The following is a 25,695-nucleotide window of genomic DNA, read 5'->3' as shown; positions in this document are numbered from 1 at the left end:
GGAGGCATATTTAAATCCAAAGATATTTTTTACCTCTGTTATATTGTTATACTCTGCTCTTTCGTTCATTTACTTAATAACCATCGCCACATACATGAACTTGAATATATTTGACATAGGAAATGGATTTTTAATTTTTTAAGCACCCTAATTATTTTTGTTCTCGTAGATAACAGTTGAAAAAAAATTTTGAACAGGATTTTAAATCCCTGATCAAGAGCTCTATCAAAACTTCCCCCTATTCCCTTGAAAAATAAATCTGGTTTTATTTATAGTACTATACAAGATTGGCTATAAAAAAAGAGATTTTCCATTTGGAGAAAGTAGAAGAATTGTTGTGTACATTCTACATCCGGTGCCGGTGATTTTGGAAACACATGGAATGGGTGTTCAATTACCCTTCCTTTATGTGTTAGGATGTTTATGAGACCCATCCTTCTTCACTGTCACATAAAGGAAGGGACTGTGTTCTTGAATGTCCACAGTCCCTGATCTGAAGTGTTTGCACGTAATGGAAATAGAATAAATACCAGATAGAAGTACTCTTTTTCTTTCTATGCTGCATATAATGGGACATATATTTTTAACAAATATTTATATTATTTAAGAACTTGAGATGACCCTGAATATACAGAAACATTTTAGTTAATGTAATAATGATTCTTCACACCACCATACTGCTGAAGGAAAGCTTGCTGTTCTCAAACAAATGTAAGGAGAATCACTGAACCGATGAAGACGAAGTAAAATTCCTCTTAAAAATGAATTTATGGGGGTTGGTTGACTCATAATTTTTTGTCTGAACTTCAAATTGAGAATTGTTCATGTTCATTTGTAAAATTACAACGTGAGATTATGAATACCAAAGACAGGATCTTAGCATGTAACCCATTGTTATTAAAAATGTGTTTTACAAATATCACAATTAGATGTAGATATTATGAATTAGATTTCATGTGTATGTGTATTAAAGTTTTTGCTACTTATACATATTATTTATAAATTCTATGTGTCATCTTAAGAATAAGTCTTTTAAAATGATAAATTAATCCTCATTTTAGATGGATTTATTGAATCACACCTGTTGCCACTGTTTGTCTTAATTTTGGGATGTCTTATGCTATTGAATTGTGTTAAATCTGTACTACGATTATAAAGGCAATTCAAAATGTAAAATAGCACTTTATAAATAAAGCCTTTAATACATAAAATAAACCTTTATGGAAGTGTTTTATCCGATGAAATTTAATAATTTCAATTAAATAATAAAGTGCACCAAAGGAATCATCAAGATGTAACATCCGCTATTGTCAGTTCCATGGAGGAGAATGTCCCTTATGAGAAACGATGCTCACATTTCCACTCAGACCCTTTAGTGACCAAGTAGCAATCTCACCATCAGGAATGTGTTGACATGAAAATATACTTTAGAAAACCAGGTAAACTAACAACAAAGGTATAACAACTACACTGGAAAATTGTACAAACAACAAATCAGTTATGAATAGATTTTGTTGTTGATCATTAATTGTTCAATTAACTGTACATAAATATGTAACAACATGCTATCAATATTGGATATATACATTGGACAGCCAAATGAAGGAAAGTTTCCATGTAATTATTCATCAATTTACTCAATAACATATAAACTGCATATTTGATACCCAGCTCTAAAAAATTTCAAAAAAAAATTGGGGGCCACTCTGTCCTGGATAAATTTCAGTTTTAATAAAGTAAACAGAACATACATTCACTAAAGGAAAGATGTACATTGATGAGGCCAATTCGATCTTTAGGACCCTCTAGTTTTAACTGAGGTACTTTTTTTCTCCTAGTGCTTGTCACTTTAGAATCATGTCATGTAGGTTGACTTATGGTGTCTGCACTTTATATGAACATCTGCATCAGAGCAAAATGTGATTTTTCAATGTGTTTGGTATTGATGTCAATATCTTACCCTCTGTTTTGCCTTTTTCAAGATGAGCCTCCTGTGTCTTACACATTTTCATGGATAGAATTTCCAGGCCTCATAAAAATTATCCCCAAAATGCACTGGGGTGTTCCAAAGTTTTACAAAACTGCTGAAACTCTCTTTAATATAAGTTAAAGCCAGCATTTTTTGGTGAAAGCAGCTGTTTCCTGATGTTGTTATGCAGTTCCACAAGAATATAATTAGCATTTTAAATGCGAATCTAAATTTCAATCCTGTTTCAACTACTGATAGATCCATCATAAATGTGAAGTGAAAATGAAAAGTGCTTGACATAGTTTTATGTACAATAGGCAAACTCAGTGCTCCTATATCGGACCCTTGGTCCGTATTCTTAGACTCTTCTATGAGTAAAATATTTGAAAGGACTCTAGAGGTAGAGTGCTTAGTTACCACATACAGTGCTGACAACTGTCCACACAGTGGAATAAGCCCTAAATGTGAATTAGCTCTCCACTGCCTCCCATCAGTGATACAGTATTCACAGAGAGAGTGGCAAGATTTAATTCCTGCATATTTTGAAATTTGGGGCTTAAAAATACTATTTTTAAAGTACTGAGAAATTTCCTAAAAGTTTAAAAATTCTCCTAACTGTCCTCAAGTATTCATTATCAAAATCAATGGGCTCAATTATTAGAAAAATTGTAATGGCAATAGTTCTTATCTGGTGAGGATATGATAAACTCCCAGTCACCAATATTGTCAGACTAAGAAAATTATATCAAGTGAGTTACATAAGGTCATAATTTTAGCATTTTAATTTTAGCTCTTGTACGTGGTAAGATTCTAATACTAACTTTATTAACTGAACCAGACATTCTGATTTAAGAATTGAGGATAATAGCATTTAAATATGTGAAGGTGCATGATCATCTGTATCACATATTCACCCAACAGCATTTATTTGAAATAAAATATATCCCAATTTATTATTATTTGTCTTGCTAATGTTTGTATATTCTTTGCATTAAATGCAGGATTTAATCAGTCAAGACATCCTCACAACTCCAATAAAGAAAAAGTTCTAAAGTTAAAAAAGTCAAGATCATCAAATGAAGAGCTCAAAGACTGAGGCTACTTTTACTATTTTGAATGAAAAGATAATGTGTTCAGTTTTGCAGGTAGTTACAGTGGTTTAATCCCTTATGCCTAAGAACTGAGTTAACATTAAAAGACATATTAGAATTCTCTAAATAGAACTGTTTGCTCTCATTCTCAGATTGATAGTATATATAATGTGTACACGAATAATAAATAATAATAGGCTCATATGTAGGTGAAAGGTCAGGAGTGGGCTTTTCTTTCTGCCAGAGGCGAAGGAGACACTGAACTCTCAAATATGCCAAATTGGCAGGAACACTGCAAGCAAAGCACTGAGCTCCCGGGCTGGGTCAGGATTCCAGAGGCCTCTCACATGCACTTGTGATGGATTAGAAGGCAAGTCAGGCTGTCCAAGGAGCGAAAGGGAAGGGTCCTATTACTTTCCAAGGGAAAAGATCAAATACGCAAGCAGTGCAGTTCTGCCAGGGTGAGAAATACAAAGGACGGTCTTGGGAGAATTAGAGCTGCCAAAAGGAAATTTCCTAAAAAATGTCTTATTCTAAATTAGAAAAGAATCACCTAATTAGAGTGAATGAAAACTCTTCCTACAAGGAACAGGAAAGCTTTTCTGTCTTATCATCACGTTTCCCAGTTATTTTAGCTGTTTCAGTTCAACATTGCACACCTCCAAGAACTTAAACATTGCACACCTCCAAGAACTTAAATATTGCACACCTCCAAGAACTTAAACATTGCACACCTCCAAGAACTTAAATATTGCACACCTCCAAGAACTTAAATATTGCACACCTCCAAGAACTTAGCTTTGCTAGTTACGAGTCCAAAGGAAAGTGAGATTTCCTTTTCTGAAGGTGTCTACTACTGTTTACAAAGCTATTTTTAAAACACTATTCTTATATGAATGGTACTTGGTTCTAATCATATAGACTTCACACAATAATCACTAAAGAAATTATAAAGCACTCTGCTACAAATATGCTATGATAAAGAATAATGAATATATAATTTAATTTTAATAATTATAAATATTTATTTATGAAAGCAAACATACAATGTTCTGGCCTCTGTGTGAACTATCACAAATTTTATTTGTTTAAAAATGTATAATGATTTGGATACAGCGTATTTCAAGTAGGGAAAATGTCAGTAGGTATTTTGCATACTACCAGTCAGTACACACTCATTTTGCCGGAGGGAGTTGTTTGATACATTTATATGCTTTCCTTTTAAAGCTAAATGATTTAGAGTAAATACATTAGAGAAAACTGATCACCCCGATACTTCAACAAGAGAATGTCAGAAAGAAGAGGAAGATAAAAGAGGATGAAAAGAAGGAAACAGAGAAAGAAAAAGAGGAGAAACTAATCCTTCCAGTCTGGAATATCTCAATTCGAAGTTAAAAATTTACTTTTTGATTTTAAGGTTTTAATTATTACTGACATGCACAATGTTAAAATAGTTAATAGAAACAATTCTCTAATATATTTTCTGAAAGGAAAAAACCCAAACTATGTTACTTAAAAGAAAATAATCTTGGTTTTTCCATACAAGTACAATTCCATTTGCTTCTGGTTGAATTGAAAAATTGGATTTCTTTGAGTTAATACAGTGGAATTAAGTCAAAACCATCACATGATTCAGAAAAAAAGTGAGTAAACATGTTTTCTCTAGGAACTTTGTCCATGGTATACACAGGAAATACATTTTCATGTTTCTGAGCAAGATTAAAATTGGCCGGAAAAACTTTTACTTAGGAAGCAATTGAGATGCCTACAACTACTGAAATGAGAACTACGATAACTTACTGACTGCTTCAGCACAGGTCATAAAATATTTCATTGTCAGATATCGTTTTGATATGACAATACTACTAATGACAGGCAAAGCGCAGTCAGCAGGTTGGTTTTCAAAGACACCGTGCTTCATGCCTTAACGGAAAGAAAATTACATAATCACAATTAGAAACTGTTTTACCTACAAAAATGTATCAACACAATGTCATCCTTACATATTTTGACATAACAATTTAAGAGAGTAAAACATACTAAATCAAAGACCTCTAAGACTTAAACAGGTCATATCTGTTTTAGAAGGCAACAATAATCTGATCTACAGCAATACCAACATGATTGACAATTCAGTTATCATATTTTGATCCACAGGGATGACATTTTAAAACGCCAAAATATATACAAAATCATATGCAAAAACCTAATGGAATCCAAAATGCATTGAAATAACAAGTTGGAATGCAAGTCGTCGTAATAGGTTTACTGAAGCAGGAAAAAAGATTTTTTTTCCCTCCCACAGATAATGAGCAGTACTATCTAAATAACAAAGTACAGACCAAGACTTCAAAACAGTGTATCGCTACTCAAGGGAATTCTTTATTAATCTCTACTGTTGAGAGAGCAAACTTTTCCATATAAGTTAGGCAAAATCAGTTATCAATTTACAGGCTTCTTATATCAGGGATAATTATTCACTTCTTGTTTATAAAAATAAAAGACAAATATCATATGTTCTCGCTCATATGTGGGAGCTAAAAAGTTGATCTTATACAGGTAAAGAGCAGAATGATGGATGCTAGAGGCTGAGAAGGGTGGGTCGGTGGGAGGAGGGTATGAAGAATGGGAGGTTAATGGGTATAAACATAGTGTTAGATAAAAGCTATAAGTTCCATCATTCCACAGCAGACTAATTATACTCAACAATAATGTATCGTGTATTTCAAAGTAGTTAGAAGAGAGGACTTGAATTGTTCCTAACACATAAAAATTACAGATATTCAAATTCATGGATACCTTAAACACCCAGACTTGATCATTACACATTTTATGCATGAAAATATCACATGTAACCCATGTCTATGTAATATGTTATAGATCAATAAAAAAGAGAAAAAAAAATGAACTAATTGAAATTATTTCAGAAGGAAATAATCACTGTGTTCAATTAGACATTATTTTGATTTTGAAGCAGTCATCTTTTTCATCACCAAGGTTATTCCTAGCCATCCAGCTCTTCCCTAATGATCTAAAAATGAGTTAAGTGAATTCAGCTAGTCCAGTTCTGCATTTTTCTTACAATGTACTCTGTGTGTGTGTGTGTGTGTTCACTTGAAAAGTTCTAAATGTTTTTTTCTTGTTTTATCCCTCATTCTTGCTGTCATCTTATTGAATAGTTCTGAATTTGAATGCGTGTGTGTGTGTGTGTGTGTGTGTGTGGCCCAAAGGGGAAGAGATGATGATAACATTGCAAAAATAACTCACAGGATAATGCTTATCATATATTTTGAAGAGACAGCCAACATTTTTCATTAATTGATAAAAGTAGCAATTATTCTAGGCTATGGAATGGAATCCAGGGTTCCAATTGGAGGAGTTGGTTTTAGGCAAAAAACAGAATAGCTGTTTATCTTTTGAGGCAGGAGGTTGGGCACACCAGCAAGGAGAGAAGAAGGTAGGCTGGAGAGATGTCGAACCGATGAGAACTGTCCTTAGTTGCTTGTATGTCCTCAATGAATTAACAAGCAAAACAATCAACTTGGAGAAAGAACTGGAAAGGATATCTTATAGGTTACAGGAGGATAGAGAAGGTGTGAAATATTCATCTTGGGAAGAGAGACAGTGAATTGGCTAGAGAAGTGAAAGAGTTCCTGTTTCTATTGGAGATCACTGGTTATGAATCTAAGAAGAACCAAGCAAGTTTGGTAGTGGGATTTTCTCCAACTATCAGGTGAAGAATAGACGAAAAATTTAACCAGAGCTGTATTTTTGGTAGATATGGAGCGAAGATGAGAGAGACAGGACAAAGTACAGGAGGTTCTATTTGAGGGAATGATCATTATGTTGGACCAGGGAAATCAGTCAGGCAAAAAGAGACCTGAAAGTAGCGGGGAAGTTTCCATAAATTGGAAATCCAAAAGAGTTGGAATTGTTGTTGGCATCTGGGCACTGGATGGGCCGAAGGTGGGAAATAATGTCTAAGAGTGGAACGCTTGATTTTGAGATTACGGTAATGGCTATGGGCTGAGTAGATGAGAGGTCGAAACTGGTGTCAAAGAGTCCAATACTATGATGCTATCCTATTTGATATCAAAATCAGAGATTTAAGACAGAGTCATAAACGTTCCTGGCGAAGCTGCCTAGGCAGTTCTGTGTGCAATTGGCACACCTCCCTTGTGTGACCTCCCTACAGTCCCTGGGAGACGGAACCAGTGAGGGAAACAGAATTCTGCATGCTCCTGCAAGACACTTCTTACCTTCCCATTCTTTAAAAAATATGCCAGTATTTGCAGTGTTATTGCCACCGTTTTCCTGAAAATCCTTTAGGTCTAATCCCATCAATGTCCCATATTCCTGTCACCTCTATTCCCACGAGAAGTTGAACTCCCAGGTCACCTCCTACACACAGGTTTTCACCACTGTATGCACATTTGCTAAATTGGTCTAATCTGCCACCTCTTCTGAACCCCAGGCCCTTCCTCTGCATTTTCTGGAACTCGCACCTCTTTACACCAAAATTCTCCAGGGTAGTTACTTTCTTCTCTAAATGTTACAAAACTAAAATTGCTATTTCTATTTAGGCTACTACTTCCACTGATACCCTCTTAGGTGGAGAAAATTTTTTCTCCTATAACTGTCTTCCTTGAGCTCAAGGCGATTTAGATGTTCTCCTCCTTTTCAGGAAGATCCAGACAATTATTTCTCCATCCTCCTTAAATTCATGTTAGTTATCTGAAGCTTAAACCATTAGATTCAATCACCTACTTACAGTTCTTGTTTTTGTTATCCATTGGACTTTCTGTCGTTCCCTCTTGTGTCTTGAAATATTGTCAACTGGAGCTCGCTTGAACACTCTCTCTTTCCCTCCAACACCACACCTGTCATAATACTCGAATTTCAATGTCCACATCAACTCAGGAAAAGATGGAAAAACCAATAGATCCATGACCATAAACAACGCTGGAAAAGTAATCGTAAATCTCCTAAGAGATATTAGGATCTGATGGTTTTGCATAGATTTTTATTAAAAATCAAAAATAATAATTTTAAAGTTATTGGCCAGGTGAGGTGGCTCACGCCTGTAATCCCAGCACTTTGGGAGGCCAAGGCGGGCGGATCACGAGGTCAGGAGATCGACACCATCCTGGCTAACACAGTGAAACTCCTTCTCTACTAAAAATACAAAAAAATTAGCAGGGTCTGGTGGCGGGCACCTGTAGTCCCAGCTACTTGGGAGGCTGAGACAGGAGAATGGTGTGAACCCGGGAGGCAGAGCTTGCAGTGAGCCGAGATCGTGCCACTGCACTCCAGCCTGGGTGACAAAGAGAGACTCCTTCTCAAAAAAAAAATAAATAAATAAAATAAATATAAAAAAATTTTAAGTTATTTAAATTGTTCGACAGCCTAGAAAAATATAGAAATCCATCCAATTTGTTCTATAAAATAGCATATTCTTAATATCCAAACTGGATAATATTAGCACAAAGAAAAAACTATTGTTCAATCTAAATTATGAGCATATTTGCAAACTTCTAAACAAAATACTGGTAAGTAAAATATAGAAATATTTAAAAATCAATCATGAGAAATATAAAGATACTTAGATATTAAGAACTACATATATTAAATCCCATCAATTATATTAATGAACAAAAAGCAAAACAATAAATCATGAAATTTTGAAGCTGAAAAAGCATTTGACAACATTCAAAACCCAATCCTAACTTTAAAATTGCTTAGCAAGCTCAGAAAAGAAAGATTTGTCTTGATTTCACAAATAACATATACCAGAAACCTTCAACAAACATCATTCTTAATGGTGATTTATTAGAAAAATTACCACTAAGGTGAGAAATGAGATAAGGATACCTACTACCACCAACATATTCAGAGCGATGGGCAAGAAGAAGAAATAAGAGCAGCAAACAGTAGAAAGGCAGCCACAAAATTGTCATTATTTAAAGACAGTGTCTGCTAAGATAACACAAAATATTTAATAAAAATGTATGAAAGTACTGTTACTAGTTGGAGTATCCAGTAAGTGGCAAAGTTACAAACTCAGTATAGAAAAAGTAATATGTGATAGATAAAATATGAGAGAAAAATTATTTAATTAACCATAGCAATATCTATTTACCTATCTAATCTACTAATACTGCACACACACACGCACACACACACACGCACACACTAGAAGTCATCCTAAGAAAATTTCAAGCCCTATTTGGAAATGGCTGTGGCTATTCCGGGACAGCCAGCTATTGAGAAGAGATATTTGGGGTAGAAGTAGAACACTCTTGATATTGCGACTTTGAAACGACTTATGCTTAGTGGTAGTTTTCGCCTGGTCTTAGGTAATGAATTATACTCGTGAATGATGCAGATTATTGAAACAGATGAACTGGGTTCTAATCTTCACTGTGTAATTTACTAAAGATGTTTGTTGATTTCATTCTTCTTAGCCTCAATTTCCTATTCTCAGTAAATGAAGGCTAATCATAATATCTACATTTATTGTACTGTTAGAATTAAATGGCATATGATATGTAAATTTCTTAGTTCAATGCCTGGCACTTGGTAATAGCTCCATAACCCACCATCATATTTCCAGTCCAAAGTCTGTTCCAAACCAGAATGATCTGTGAAAATACCAAACAGATGATGATAGTGTCTGGCTCAGAATCCTGAAACGACTTCTCATTACATGCAGAGTAAAAGCAAAGTGCTTACAATGGCACAGACGGCCCTTTACTACTTGGTTCAAAGTTGCTTCTCTTCTCTACATTGCTCTCACTTGTCTCTCAGGCCCCTTGCATAGCCCATTTCCTCCACTCTGAGAACTCTGCACTAAGCTTGTTATAATATGCCACCTCTTTCATCCCTTTGCTTAAATGTCATCTTTTTCTAGAGAATCTTTCTGACCACTCTAAAATTGAGGAAAAAAACAAAAAACAAATACAACCCAACCAGCCTTTCCCCAAGCACTCTCTATTCCCATTATCTTATAAAATTATCACTATGTAATAGCTATTATGTTTTACATAAACATCTGTTACTATCCTCCCTAGCAAAATGTAATCCACACAGGCGATTTTAATGGTTTTCTTCCATCTTTTTTTCCAGAACCTGGAACACTGCCGGGCACACAGTATATATTCAGTAAATATTTGTTACATGACCGTATTATTATCACAATGTTATCACTATTAAATGGAGCTATTGAATTTATTTGCATGTGTTGAAATACTAACTTTAAATATTAAAAGTCTTTACCATGTTTATCAGCGTGTTCTTTTGGTTATTTTATCATTTTAGTTCCCTTAATTCCTAAAACAGGAATCGTCTCTAATCTGTGATTTTGCTAATATCCCAGGTAAATTTTCTTCAGACATTTCTTGACACTCATTTCTTATAAGATTTTTTACCTTAACAAGTTACAAATACTTGTTGCGGGAAGTCAGGGACCCCAAACGGAGGGACCGTCTGAAGCCACAGCAGAAGAACATAAATTGTGAAGATTTCATGGACATTTATTAGTTCCCCAAATTAATACTTTTGTAATTTCTTACACCTGTCTTTACTGCACTCTCTGAACATAAATTGTGAAGATTTCATGGACACTTATCACTTCCCCAGTCAATTCCCTTGTGATTTCCCATACCTGTCCTTACTTTCACCTCTTAATCCCGTCATCTTCATAAACTGAGGCGGATGTATGCCACCTCAGGACCCTGTGATGATTGCGTTAACTGCACAAATTGTTTGTAGAGCATGTGTGTTTGAACAATATGAAAACTGGACACCTTGACAAAGGAACAGGATAACAGCAATGTTCAGGGGACAAGGGAGACGGCCTTGGACTCTGATTGCCAGTGAGCCAGAGGGAAAAGAGCCATATTTCTCTTCTTTCAAAAGCAAATAGGAGAAATATCGCTGAATTCTTTTTTTCTCAGCAAGGAACATCCCTGAGAAAGAGAATGCGCCCTGAGGGTAGGTCTATAGCCGGCCCCTTAAGGTGACCGCCGTTTACGGTTGAAGCCGAAGGGATGAAATAAGCCCCGGTCTCCTGTAGTGCTCCCAGGCTTACTAGGATGAGGAAATTCCTGCCTAATAAATTTCGGTCAGACCGGTTGTCTGTTCTCAAACCCTGTCTCCTGATAAGGTGTTATCAATGACAATGCGTGTCCAAAACTCATTACCAATTTTAATTTTGCCCTGTCCTGTGGTCCTGTGATCTCGCCCTGCCTCCACTGGCTTTGTGATATTTTATTACCTTGTGAAGCCTGTGATCTCTGTGACCCACACCCTATTCCTGCACTCCCTCCCCTTTTGAAAATCGCTAATAAAAACTTGCTGGTTTTACAGCTCAGGGGGCATCACGGAACCTGCCAACGTGTGATGTCTCCCCCGGACACCCAGCTTTAAAATTTCTTGTGCTCTTTCCTTTTATTTCTCAGACCAGCCAAGACACTTAGGGAAATAGAAAAGAACCCACGTTGAATATCGGGGGTGGGGATTCCCCTGATAATATTCTTGTAAAAATAATGCCTATACTTTGAATCTCTTTTTTATGAGCTACTTTGAGAATAAAACGCCAAGACTTAGAAACCAGCCTTTGTGCCTACACGAAGCCAGGGAGTCAGTCTCATCTCAGTGATCAGTTTGGCTAGGTGAAGGGTTTCTCTCTATCACTGTAAATATGAATCCGATTCTCAACAACTGCCATCAGTCAAGACCTGGCAGCACAGCTACCATTTGGAGAAGCTCACAGGAAGTTGTGTAGGCCTGGCTCCAACACAGGAGCCACTGCGGTGTGTCCATCATGTGAAGAATGAATAAAAATGATGAAGAACTTGCCCAACATTCTGACCAAACAATCTGTCAGCTTTTGAGAGAGATTACAAGCTCCAGGAAAAATTGGCTTTAGTGTTAAAGGTCATTATTCCTTAACAGATATTTTCTGGAGGAAACACAACCCAGAGAGGTCGCACAGAGATTAGAGGATTTAAACATTACCTGCGCGTGAACATTCACACTAGAAACGGAGCCAATAAATCAGCTTCCTTAACTCTTGCTAGTACTGATTAAAACCTGGAGCCGAAAGTCTTCCAGTGGCCTGAGATAATCTGAGGCATTTTTGAAGAGTGATGTATAGATGGTGATTCATCAATGGTAAAGGCTAGGATGTCATATGTAAACACAACCTAGATAACACAATTCTTCCTATATATTGCCTCAGTGGTAATTCTGATGGAGTACACATACTGATGTGATTGAAATTGTTATAAAACTTTAATTCCTATTCGTATTTATTTTATTTCATTTTCATGCCCATTATGGGTACAATATGGACAAGAATAAATCGATTCTTATTTATATTAAGCAAGTTGGAAAAATAAGTAGTAAGCCTGGGCCTGCTGGTGTTCACCATTAATACGTAACTAGATTTTTGTTTGTTTGGAGCACAGTCTGGTTCTGTCACCCAGGCTGGAGTGCAGTGGCATGATTTCGGCTCACTGCAGCCTCTGTATTCCAGGTTCCAGCAATTCTCATGCCTCAGCCTCCTGAGTAGCTGTGATTACAGGCGTGTACCACTAAACCTGGCTAATTTTGATATTTTTGGTGGAGATGGGGTTTCACCACATTAGCCAGGCTGGTCACCAACTCCCAGCCTCAAGTCATCCACCCATCCCAGCCTCCCAAAGTGCTGGGATTACAGGTGTGAGCCACTGTGCCTGGCTCAATACTTAACTAGATTCATTTAAAATATTTCTGTTTGGATTGTACTATCCATTATCAGTGTTATTCTAACTTAATTTGAATGTAGGTAAAGTCAGAAAAATATTTTGAATTCCCTAAAATTAGATGATTAAAAATCTACAGTTGCAGAAGTTTAGAGATGGTTACATATTAGGACTCCCAAGCTCAGGGTTCGCTTTAATCCTCAGGTAATAAATTATTCCTCAAACCTCTCTCTGGATACAACCTTATGAGTACAAAAATCAAGAGTGGGGATATAAGAAGACTCTTGACCTGAGATTAGTGCTCAGTATGGCTTCCTGAGGTTTGAAAAATAAATGTATACCATAGCAAGTGCACACTTGATTTCACCTATAATGTAATTGCAAGTGAATATTGGAGCTGGGATCCAGATTTGGTTGTCAGAGAATCTCAGAAAATATTTTTGAGAGAACTGCATTTAGCAGGACATTTTTCATAACAGCAATACCAGGAATCTCTATTTAATAAGAGGATAGGGATGGCAGTGGGTAAAGACCAGCCCGCTCCTGCCCTTCCCCACATTACAACCCCTTGTCAGCCAGCACACAACCTCCTTTATGCACCCACCACTGCACCTTACAACTCAGTTAATGATCCTCTGAAAAAGGATTTAACCTCTTTCCCTCTGTTTTTGCTTTATTTTATTATTTATTTTACATTATTTACTACCTAGGAGTTAGAACAAGTGGGCACAGGAGTTTAATGCCCTTAACAGTTGAGAAAACAGAGAATCAATAAAATCAGGTGATTTGCCTAAAATGACATGGCTAATTTTGGGACTAGAATCTAGTTCAGCGCTTTTCTCATCACGTCATTCCACAAAAAAAAAAAAAAAAAAAATGCTTCCTGAAGCGAAGGCAGAGCAATCTCACTAGTAATCAAAACGCAAATAACAAAATAAAATAAACACAAAAAGGCCTATCTTTCCTTTTAAACTGATACTTTTGAAAGAAACACACTGCTTTAAATCTGTCAATAAATATAAGTGGTTGTTGCATAAGAAAACCTTAGAACACCTTTAGAAACCTATCTAAGTTATGCCCAATGAAAACTTTCTATGATGTTTCTGCTCTGTCCAAGGTAGTGGCTACTAGCCACATGGGGCTACTGAGCACCTCGAATGTGGCTAATGTGCCCAAAGATTGAAATGTTTAATTATAGTGGACTGACATTTAAGTTGCCACATGCGGCTAGTGGCCACCATATCAAACAGCTCCGACTTAGTCTTCTCCTTCCTCTCTAGTCTCATCGCTCACCGCACCCTCACCCATCACTTTAGGACCTGACCATACTGAATGCAGTTCTGTGAATGTAACTGTGCCCTCCTGATTTCTAGTCATCCTGTTAGTATTACTCCCAAATTCCTCACTTCCCTTTCCCTTGCCAACTGCTATTCGCTTTTCAAGTTTTAATTACATTACGCTTTCCCTGAGAAAGTTTTGCTGATCTTCCACCCGTCCGTAAACAGCATCTGCCGGACGTGCAAAGAAGGAAAACCGACATTCCCTCCTTCTGAAGCAGTCAGAGGACTTGGCTCCAGGTTCCAGACCACGAACCGTCACTCAGAAGCTGGGCTTACTGATCTTTATTGTGTTTGCAACCAGAAAGCGTTTTTGTTTGTTTGTTTGTTTGTTTGTTTTAAGTTAAAAGGCTGAAGTCTGCACACATTTACTCCTTAAATCTCCACAGAAACAGTTTTGAAGAACTGTGTGTCCTTGCTTTTGCAAAGCTTTAACGAAGTTATCTGTAATCCAAAGGGTCTATCATTTTTTTGTTGTTGTTGTTTTGGAATTGGTTATTATCCTAGCTATAAAAGGTGTAGAATCTCAAGAAACAGGTTATGTGCTAATTCTTTCTTAGGAAGTGCTCTCCCAAGGAAGTCAGAACCAGAGTAAAGAGACAGAGGGAGAGCAAAACCATGGAGGTGCATTACCAAACTGCCAACTCGGCATCAAGCACAATGTTAGCGTCTTCAAAAGGCGGCACGAACTACTGTATCTCAGTCTATCTTGGGGGAAGGAAAAAATAATTCAGCCGGGCGCGGTGGCTCAAGCCTGTAATCCCAGCACTGTGGGAGGCCGAGGCAGGCGGATCACGAGGTCAGGAGATGGAGACCATCCTGGCTAACACGGTGAAACCCCGTCTCTACTAAAAATACAAAAAACCAGCCGGGCGCGGTGGCGGCGCCTGTGGTCCCAGCTCCTCGGGAGGCTGAGGCAGGAGAATGGCGGGAACCCGGGGGGCGGAGCTTGCAGGGAGCCAAGATGGCGCCGCCCACTCCAGCCTGGGCCACAGAGCCAGACTCCGTCTCAAAAAAAATAAAAAAATAAAAAATAAATAAATAATAATAAAAAAAAATTCATCGGTCATTTCCCATTTCCATTGTGACAGGTTTGCTTCATAGGCCATGAACCTGCCGTCCCCCGCTCCTCACCTGACCAACACTCACTTTCAGGTTGCACATAAGGAAGCCCTGATGTGTCCCAATTGTACCTCTTGTCTCAGGAACAAGAGGAAAACATGAAGGAGGCAGGAAAAATGTGCCATGTGAGCATGAAGAAAGACGTAATCATTCAAAATCAGTGCTTGCCAGATCTGGAATGAGATAAGCATTCAAGCGCCCCAGGGAGAGATCCTGCTGAGAGGGTCTCAGACAGCACTAAGAGGTATCTGATCTAGTTCCTAAGTACCAACCACTTCATTTTGCCTTTTCTGATTTTAGCCCTCAAGGGTGGTTTGCATTCATGCTCTCATTTGAACTCTACTTTTGTGATGGGTTATTTATGGGCAATGTATGTACATGTGTGTGAACATTTTTAGCTAATACAACCTCCTGGAATAGTTTGAGTAGGAATCATGGGCTCACTTAATTCTATCATTAATAAGTTATGATGAAATGTATAACAGCCTTATTTTTGTACAGCTTGATATGTGAAATCTTATAATACCAGATCAATCCTTTTGATGTTTGTTTGATAAACATGATTTCTGTCAACCTGACGTGGCTTTTGCATTTTGCATCGGACAAAATTGCACATATCCTCAAAGTTTAATTCAAAAGTCAACTTTTCTCTATAAAGATTATACTGTATTGCATAATTGAATTTTATTCAAATTTATGCTTCTAGTCACTTTGTAAGGAAAAACTTGAGGACAGTAAAATTACCCTCGAAAATAATCACCATCTTGGAACACTGTTACATATATATGGCTTGCTTATATAAACCTACATAAAATCCTGTAGGTATTGGCTAGTCAGTATTTTTCTCGTGGCTCAAGTCTCAAGAAAGCCTTAAATCATTCAGACTTCCCTTCTATCATTTTTGCTTTTGACCTTTTCAGCTGATTTGCATCCATTGTTTATTTAATTGAGTCGAATCAGGTATGTGATTCAACTTTCCTGACCCAGACCTTCTCAAAAAGATTAACCATCTCTTCTCTGTGTCTTCATTTCACCCTCTAAGTTACTGGCAGGAGATTTATATTTATCATTTCTATTTGGGGAGATGTGAAAGTGCGGCATCCCTCACAGCTGTCTCCTATTTGGATATAATATTGTCTCCTCTTAGACAAGCATTAACATCAGAATTAAAAATTCCAATGCATTAACATCAAAATTAATAAAATTTAATTAAAAAGATTAAAATATAATCTAATAGGAAAGTATTAGGAAAAGTAACATAAAATATTGAAACAGCTCTAGGCTTCTAGTAATTTACTAAATAAAAATTTGTTTCCTTGATTTGATCTTTTAGTTGCTAACAACTCTGTTGCTAGATTGCAAAGCTGAGAACTGAGCCAAAAGTGGTTAGAGTCCTAGGGGACGTTTGCCTGGTGAATTCCGATGTGACATACCAGCTGGCCTCTGTGCAAGGTTTCTCTGCAGCCGTAACAGTAATGCATTTGCTTCTCTACAGTACCATTTCCCCAACTAGAAAGTGAGTTTTATGAGAACAGGGACTGTCTCTTATTTATCTTTGTATCTCTGATGTGTGGTGCACCTTAGAGAATAATAGATCTTTAATAAAGGTTTGGACAGAAATGACAATTCTTATGCATACTTCCACATAAAATATTAACAATTTATATGATCTTCTCAAAATAGATGCTATTCCATTAAATTTCATTAACTGAAAATAAGGATGATTTCTACTTATTTTGTATTTGTAACTGTGACATTATAAAACAGAATTATGCCAAATTTAAACTTAATTCTTATTAAGATGCTTTTCATCTATCAAAAAAGCAAATGAAGATATGCTACTTAGATGATTCGTAATAATACTTATGCTCATTCTAAGCAAGACGAGATCATTACACCCCCTAGTGTGCTCATCCAGAGGACTGATACATGTTTATTAATTATTATGAATACGCTATAGATAACAAAGGACAAAATATAAATGGTTATTGAAACCAGCTGGAGTCTACTTCTAGAATTGAATTCTGTTCACTGCATCGCACCATAGCATGAATATAGCTTCAACTTGAATAATTAAATTGAAGACTCTCTTAAGCAAAACTCTGTCATGATATATTGAAAGATAATATTGTTGAACAACAAGTTCCAGCACAAATTCTGCAGTTAATCGTTTTACCAATTTTAGGAAACCATTGCATTGACAGTAGCTATGCCTTAGATACCAAAATTTAATTAGGCAATCTTGTATCGGACACCAGATAAAGTAAATGAATAGTTAGCAACCTTAGATCATACAGCATGAAATAAATCACAGTACAAGACTTCCTCCATTTGCTGTCTTCCACAGTGTGATACTAAATTGGTTTGAGATAAATGGTTTCCATCATATGCTTCTGTTGAGGAGAAAAACCAGAAAATGACATCATTAATATACCGAAGTCACCTCATTATTCAGAAAGATTAGAATAAAGAACCCAGATAACAAGTCTGTAGATTGTTTTTTTTAGCATATTATAGGGCTTTGCTAATGACTACAAAGTTTAGGATCATTTCTATTAATCACAACGTTTGAACATGATAGGAGTGTTAAATAATTAAGAATATGTTTCAATGAGATTTAAAGATTTTTTTACATGCTTATGATGTAAAAGTCTACTTTTTCAGGCTCTTAAAGTAGACTTTTATGTTGTGGACTTTTAAAAGAATATACAAGAATTTTCCAAGGAGGATTTTAGTTCAGCCATTTATATCTTATGTGTATGTACATAGAGTGCATAATACATGTGGGGATTTTTTAGTAATTAAATTTCCTGATAAATAGTTATAACATGTCAGATAAATGCTTTATAAAATCAGAGCAACTCTAAAATAGGTTATCTCATGGGTGATGATGGTATTTTTGTTTGGGATCATGTAAGCAAAAGAGGCCATTCTCCTTCCTGTAGGCAGAACTCCAGGTTAACATCCTTTTACAGATACAAGTGATGCTAACATACACAAAACAAACTGATAATGGAAACAAATTATGGAGACTGTGAATCCAAACCCATTTGAAATGTCATGTTTAAGAGTTATTCACCTTCAAAATTATCATTCAGAGATGGAGTAGCTTAAAGCTTCTATGCAAGAGTTGTTTCCAGTATAATAAAATTTTAGTTTCCTAGTACAAATGTACAAGAATAAATTTCATGGATGGTAAGAAAAATTTAACAATGAACAAATACAATAATAAATGTGAAAAATAAATATAAGTAACATTTTCCCAGTAAGATTTTGATAGATTTTTAAATCACATAACCTTACTGTAAATTTACATTATAACTGTATGTTTTGCTAATTTTATTTTTTGTTACTTGGGGGTATTTTTTGTTTAGTATGCTAAGAAATACAGGTAATACATGCTGAAAGTGCTAAAGACACGAATGCTATTTTTACTTAAAAAAGAAAAGCGTTTTAAAAAGCTATTTTGATACCCTGACAGTATTTGTAATATAGGGCTGGGATGGGGGAGTGGCTTACTCCTGAGAGAGGAGTGATGACATTACACGTTCAAATGTGCTAAATGTGAACTTAATGTTAATACGTGAAACCGAGAAAGATAAACTCAGCTGCGGGACACGTGAAATAATTCTGATTTTGAATGTGACACTAAGAGATTGCCAGATACTTGTTTCACCTCTGCGAGAATTTGTACTGTGGAAACATTGGATTTCACATGTTGAAACATGGATTTTAACTAACAACCACAGCAACAACTAACCCAAACCTACAACCACCAAATCAAAACAAAACGAAACAAATATCACCCAGACATACACACACAAAACCAATCTACCACCCAACGAATACCCTGGTGATCCTGCTGAGTTCAGCCAAACAGTAATTACAAGGGCAGGCCTGGAAGCCGCCAGACGGAATGAGGTTTGATCCCAGCATCAGGCCTGGCCTCTGCACATTCTGCCATATCAAGGCCATAATCACAGGGCCCCATTTAGATGCCACGTCTGGGTCAAAAGACATATTCAGAGATCTAAATAAGCATTTTGAGTAGGAGAAAACTGTTGACCTATGAACTTCTTTATTTGCATGTTGATTCTTATGCAATATGTAATTTATTCTAAAAGACATATTTTGTATTCCAAGAATAAATTTGCAGCAGAAATATGTCCTTATGTTGATATTATTCTAATTATTCCAAGAGTTTGTATTTTTTAAATGTTTGAAAATGGCATTAGAAAGTGAGTAGTCCAACAATGCAATGTAGCAGATGAAGTCCAGAAAAACAAAAGTCTCATTTAGGTTAAGTCTATTGCAGCCATACTTTTTCTAAGTTTAAAATGCAAGAAACAGTGTATTTCTAAGGGCCCTGCACACTTTCAAATTCAGTCACTCTAAAAATCTTTATATATACTTCAGATTTCAGACTCCAAGACATAGAAATACATTTAACATTCTTTGATTTTAATATCCTAGAGAACAAGTATCATTAGATGTGTCAGAGATTAGTGTCTTGAGTTTTAAGGATTAGCTCTTGTTTAATTCTCCACACTCTGATCCAATTTAATAATAGAGAAAGAGATACAGGGCACTGTGGTTAATTGTAGAAAATGATTGCCGGTGACTATTTTCTGGGTCTGGGAAGCTATCTGAAAGATCAAACAGTACCCAAAACTAGGTACAGTGTATTGTAATTAAGCATCACAGCTAATGGCCCTCGAACAAAACTCGGCTGGAAGAAACAGTGATTAGAGACACCTGCAGGTTAATAATTAGAAGCATCTGAGCACAGAAGCAATTAATATAGGAAAACTCTCCCAGGAGAGAAAAGGCTGAATAATAAACAAAATAAGATTCATTCCAAATTCCTATCTTAAAATAGTCTGTGTTAATAAAGTATCACAAAGTCCAAACTTTTAAGAATGCTTACAATGCCTATCAGTTTGTTCTGTGGCATATTCTTTTAAATTCACCGTACTCATAAATATCTTCCACTAGTGTAATCAAGAATGAATGTTTTACTCCATTTATCAAATGACTATTACACCATTTGGGGCTGTTAGGGATCACATATGAGAACATAAGTTGTGTTTTGCTACAGGCAACACAAAGACCACCACCATTAAAATCATGTCTACATTCCTGGAAGTTTTAAAAAGGCCTCCAAAAAATTCAAATTTTTAAGTTAAAAATCATACTAACATGTCTAATGAACTAGTTATACATGAAAATGTTTTATATTTAAAGTGTGAAACCACTTTGGTCTTCATATAGAAACATTTACACCATTTCAGGACAGCATGCTTTTTTATATTCAATAAATACTTTTGCCTACACACTGCAATGTGTTCAGCCAGCATACATTTCTTTATTGGTGCTGATCATCTTTTAATCTTTATTTTAAATGTATGTATATGCATTTCTTGTTTCAAAATTTTTTCTGGTTTAGCCATCTTAAACACATAATATTCAATTAGGTCCCACTGTTCATTTTCGGTTCCAAGCTGATTATGAAAGTAGATGTTTTGAGGGTATGTAGCAAAGGCTAATGTATTCCTAGGCAAAATGGAAAAATGATAAACCGGGAAAAAGGGAGACATTAAAGGACATTAAAGGACTGTTCTGGCCATGTGACCTAATCATTAAAAAACACTTCGAGGGGAAACATTTCAAACATTACAGAAATAAGGATTCATGAATTATGTATAATCATAAAGGCCCTTGGAAAACATGTAAAACCCAAGCCCTAAATCATGACTCTGAGAACTACTTCTATTATTTTTCTTCGTCTTATAATGAATAATTTGCATCAGAAACCCAATGCATTTATATCCTACAGCAAAATTTACTCGGTCAAATATGAAAGATGTCTTCTTACATTCCCAATATATTTTTGCTTTTACCTTTTTAATATTATCATCTTTTGTTCATCAGGACAGATAATAAACAGTTTGGAACACAATGGTTTTCATTTCAGATAACTATAATCCAAGCTGACTACGAATAAACATTGTAGACAGTACTGGTACGATATATATTAGTTCATGATTATTATCATACAGTCATCATGATTAAGGACTCTGGATACAACCTATAGCAGATTTGCTCTATGACTGTATCCCTCGCTTCTTGATGGTATGTGTTTGCTTTGATCTTCTGGACTTGAAATAACCGCACAGGCCTCTTCAGATGTATTCTGCTTGTTGGCAGTTTTACTTTATAGTTATGTTGGTAGATTGATGTGTAAATTTGAATTGAATTTTCTTCTTCATATTATGTTTTCAGAGGAAGAGAGCTCATTTCTTGGGATTGCTTAGGTTTTTCCCACCATCACCTATTCTCTAGCACCTTGATAATGGAGATGATAATTCATGGACCTCTCCCGGGAGCTTGTTAGAAATGCGGATTCTTAGACACACCCCCCACGCCCTAAGCTGGAAAATCTACATTAAGCAGATTCTCAGGTGATCCAAATGCACCTTAAAGTTTGAGAACTGCTGAACATACTTATCTGAAAGTGAATACATGATTTTTCTCTTCTCCCCTTCACATTTCCTTTGACTGTGCTTTCAATACAAAAGGGTCAATTAAATATGACATGAAAACTCAGTACAGCAATGAAAGTTGACATAAAAGTAGAATTAGGAAAATCACCTGATGGATCTTTTTGCTGAATAAATCATCTGGGTTTCTCTGCTTGAAATTTACATTTAAAATGAATTAACTTCAAATTTAAGAACATTATTAAATCATTCCCTCCACATATTTCTATTAGTCAAGTTGAATATGTTAATTATTTTTCTTTTTTAATATTAGAAACTTTAGCCGTATTATTTCTTTCTGTCAATACCTGAGAAGGAAAGTGGAGCATGAAACAGATCATCAAGAGATTAAAACGAACATTAACCCTGTTTGTTTTGCATTATGAAAATGCAGTTTAGGATTTTTGATGGTTATCTTGTAAGCCACTAGCCTTGTTTCGCTTACAGCTCTAATGTGTAAGGTGTCTCTGGGTGTCGGAATAAACACCATTGCTGTGCTGAATGAACAACTAGGCTACTTCTTCTTCCAACCATAAAAACCGTGTTCTCCCTATTGAACAAACAAGAAAAGAAAACAGGGCTAGTTGGCACAGATGTACTTGGTAATCTGGGCACACAATTTTCATGTTGGTCTTAGGTCAGAGTTTCTTATCCAGTGTGACACTGTGGCAATGTTCTGGATGTTTTCGAATATAAAACAATGATGAGATCATAGTTCATTTATTTTATACTTATTTATGTGGGAAATGTTCAAAAGAATTCTGAATTCTTTTTATTTTAAGGCAATTACATTCTATTAGAACCAAAATAATAAATGTTAGTGAAAGAAGTATTGATAAGGAGGGAAGAACAGATAAAGGTCCCTGTGTTGTTTTTTTGGGCGTCTTTATTTCATTTAACATCAGCTGCTTAGGAGTCTTTCCAAAAAGACACCCCAAGTATTAAAAATACGTTAACGATGATCAGCCAGAGCTAAAACATTTCTTCCACTCACTTCTCTATCCATTTTTTATAAGGTTTTTTTTGAAGACGTCATGCATTAAGGAAACTTTTTTTTAACTCAAATTGCTCAGTGCATCATAGGGTGGAATGCTATGGACTGAATTGTACTCTGACACCAAATTCATACGTTCAAGTTCTAACCTCTAATACCACCGCATGTGGAGATAGGGCTTTTAGAAGGTAATTAAAGGTTGAAAGGTCATATGGGTGAGGCCCCTAATCCGATAGGTCTGGTGGCCCTATAAGAAGAGGAAGAGAGAAAGATGAAATCTCCATGTCTCCTTCCTTCTCTCCCTTCTCCTCCCCCTTGCCCTCTCCTTTCCTCCTTTCCTTTTTCTTCTCCCTCTCTCTCTCTGCACTTGGGAAGGCCAAGTGAACAAACAGCAGGAAGGTAACTGTGTGCAAGCCAGAGAGCCCTAACCACAACTCAACCATTCTGGCACCCTGATGTTGAGCTTCCAGCCTCCAGTACCATGAGCAAACACATTGCTGTTTAAGCCACCCAGTCTATGGTAATCTGCTATGGCAGCTGGAGCCAACTCAGACAGCAGGTTATTTATACGATAGCAGGTCATATATATAGACTATCTACTGTGTGCCATAGAACTTTCAAAGATACAAAGTAGAACAGAGTGGTCAAAACCAAAACAAACATGTCATCATTTACTACATACTAGAAGTAAAAAGCCCCTTAAGACTTGTGTATCAACTACTGGGTTTCTATTTATCATGTTTCTCATAAACCTCCCTCCCCTAAACTCATAGTTCTAAAACATTTGTTTTTATCCTCCTTTGGCAGCTCAGTATTCCAAAAATTCCGCAACCTTAGAGCACAGAATACTAAATTAATTAGGCTTGGATTTTGGCCTAACAGCATCATATTCTGAAAGAAAACACACTTAGGTGTGTACTGTTTGCGTATGATTAAGACCATCATCTTTTGACCAGAACCAGAGTACTTCTAGGAAAAATCTTAAGCTAATATTAAAAACTGGTCTGTGCAGAGAAATGTTATAATGACATTTCTTTAGTGTTACTGCTGTTAGAAGCCTTAACTTTCAAACATTAATAAAATGATACTATTTTATATGACATGTTCATGTACGAAGCATTTGTGTACTTTTAATCTTGAAAAATTTTTTTTCTTTACTCTTATGGAAAATGTAAAATATCCTTTTACCTAGGACTTGTAAAATATATATGTGTATGTATATATATTTTTTCTAAATTTGAGTGTCTTAAAAATGATAGTATCCTCCAGGAATTCATTATCATTCTAGAATATCAGAAAGCAAATCTCTGTACTTTGATTATGGCAGAACAATAGTTCTTAATGAAAGTACTAACACTTTCTAATTGCAGTGAAATAGCAAATTTTTGTGAATTTTTCTTCTTGCATGCAATTATTCTGGATAGGGTCTTATTTTGTTAAACACTTGTGCATTAGTTATTGCAATAGTATATAAACCTTGTATTTCTATATAAATTCTCACAATAAACCTTTAAGATACTCTTTTTTTTTTTTTTTTTTTTTTGAGGCAGAGTCTCATTCTGTTGTCCGGGCTGGAGTGCAGTGGCATGATCTTGGCTCACTGCAGCCTCTGCCTCCCAGGTTCAAGTGATTCTCCTGCCTCAGCCTCCCAAGTAGTTGGGATTAAAGGTATGCACCACCATGCCTGGCTAATTTTTATATTTTTAGTAGAGACTGGGTTTTATCATGTTAGCCAGGCTGGTTTTAAACTGATGACCTCAGGTGATCTGTCTGCCTCAGCCTCATGAAGTGCTGGGATTACAGGCATGAGCCACCATGCCCACCCTTAAGATACTCTTTATATAAGTCAAAGCAACTACAAAGAAGAATTATATATGACCTCTTATGTGTCTAATAATTGGAACAGGTGCACTTGGTAACTGAGCATATTTTTATAAAACTTCCATTACTCTTAGTGTATGCAATAATATGGTCAAAATGTTTTCCTATGATAAGTTAATACTTGAACAGCAAAACCATGGAGAAAGAGATTCTTCTCAAATTCATGCTTCTTATGTCCAGTTTGGTGTTTGGTTCAATACTAGGTATAGTGTACAAAATAGTGGTACCCAAAAGATGTCCGTAGCCTAATCCCCCAAGGTTGTGACTATGTCACCTTGGCATGACAAAAGGACTTTGCATATATGATTAAGTTAAAAATCTTGAGATGGGGGATTATGCTGTAATTTCTTGTGGGCCCAGTGTAATCATAGGGTCTTTATAAGAAGGAGGCAAGGCTAGGTGTGGTAGCTGACGCCTGTAATTCTGGCACTTTAGGAGGCCAAAGCAGGCAGATCACCTAAGGTCAGGAGTTCAAGACCAGCCTGGTCAACATGGTGATAACCCATCTCTATTAAAAAGATAAAAATTAGCCAGATGTGGTAGCACGCACCTGTAATCCCAACTACTTGGGAGGTGGAGGTGGAGAATCACTTGAATCTGGGAAGCGGAGGTTGCACTGAGCCGAGATGGCACCACTGCATTCCAGTCCAGTTAACAGAGTGAGACTCTGTATCAAAAAAAAAAAAAAAAAAAGATGGAGGCAAAAGGGTCTGCATCCAAAAAAGAAGAATGATAGAGGTCAGAGTAAAGTGGCCATCAGCCAAAGGAAGCAGGTGACCTCTGGAGGCTGGAAAAGGCAAGTTATAGATCCCCTCAGGATCTCCAAGAGGAATGCCACTTTGTTGACACCATAAAGCCCATTTGGTACTTCTGACCTCCAGAACTCTCATATGATAAATTATATTGTCTTAAAACACTAAGTTGGTGATAATTTGTTATAGCAGCCATAGGAATCTAATACACTATGCACAGCAATTGTCTTAGTCCCTTTGTGCTGCTATAGCAAAACACCTCAG

At 36.3% G+C, this 25,695-nt stretch overlaps 1 protein-coding gene across 4 annotated transcripts in view; it reads right to left on the bottom strand.

Annotated features, from left to right (window-relative positions):
* Positions 1-25,695, bottom strand: part of ROBO2 (roundabout guidance receptor 2) — a 1,748,812-nt gene that overhangs the window by 742,546 nt on the left and 980,571 nt on the right. The gene's annotated exons all lie outside the window — the stretch shown is intronic.

This window comes from Papio anubis, chromosome 2 (assembly GCF_008728515.1).
Source record: "Papio anubis isolate 15944 chromosome 2, Panubis1.0, whole genome shotgun sequence".
Classification (NCBI taxonomy): Eukaryota; Metazoa; Chordata; class Mammalia; order Primates; family Cercopithecidae; genus Papio; species Papio anubis.
Note: the sequence above shows the minus strand (reverse complement) of the source record. Positions and strands in the feature narration are given on the sequence as shown.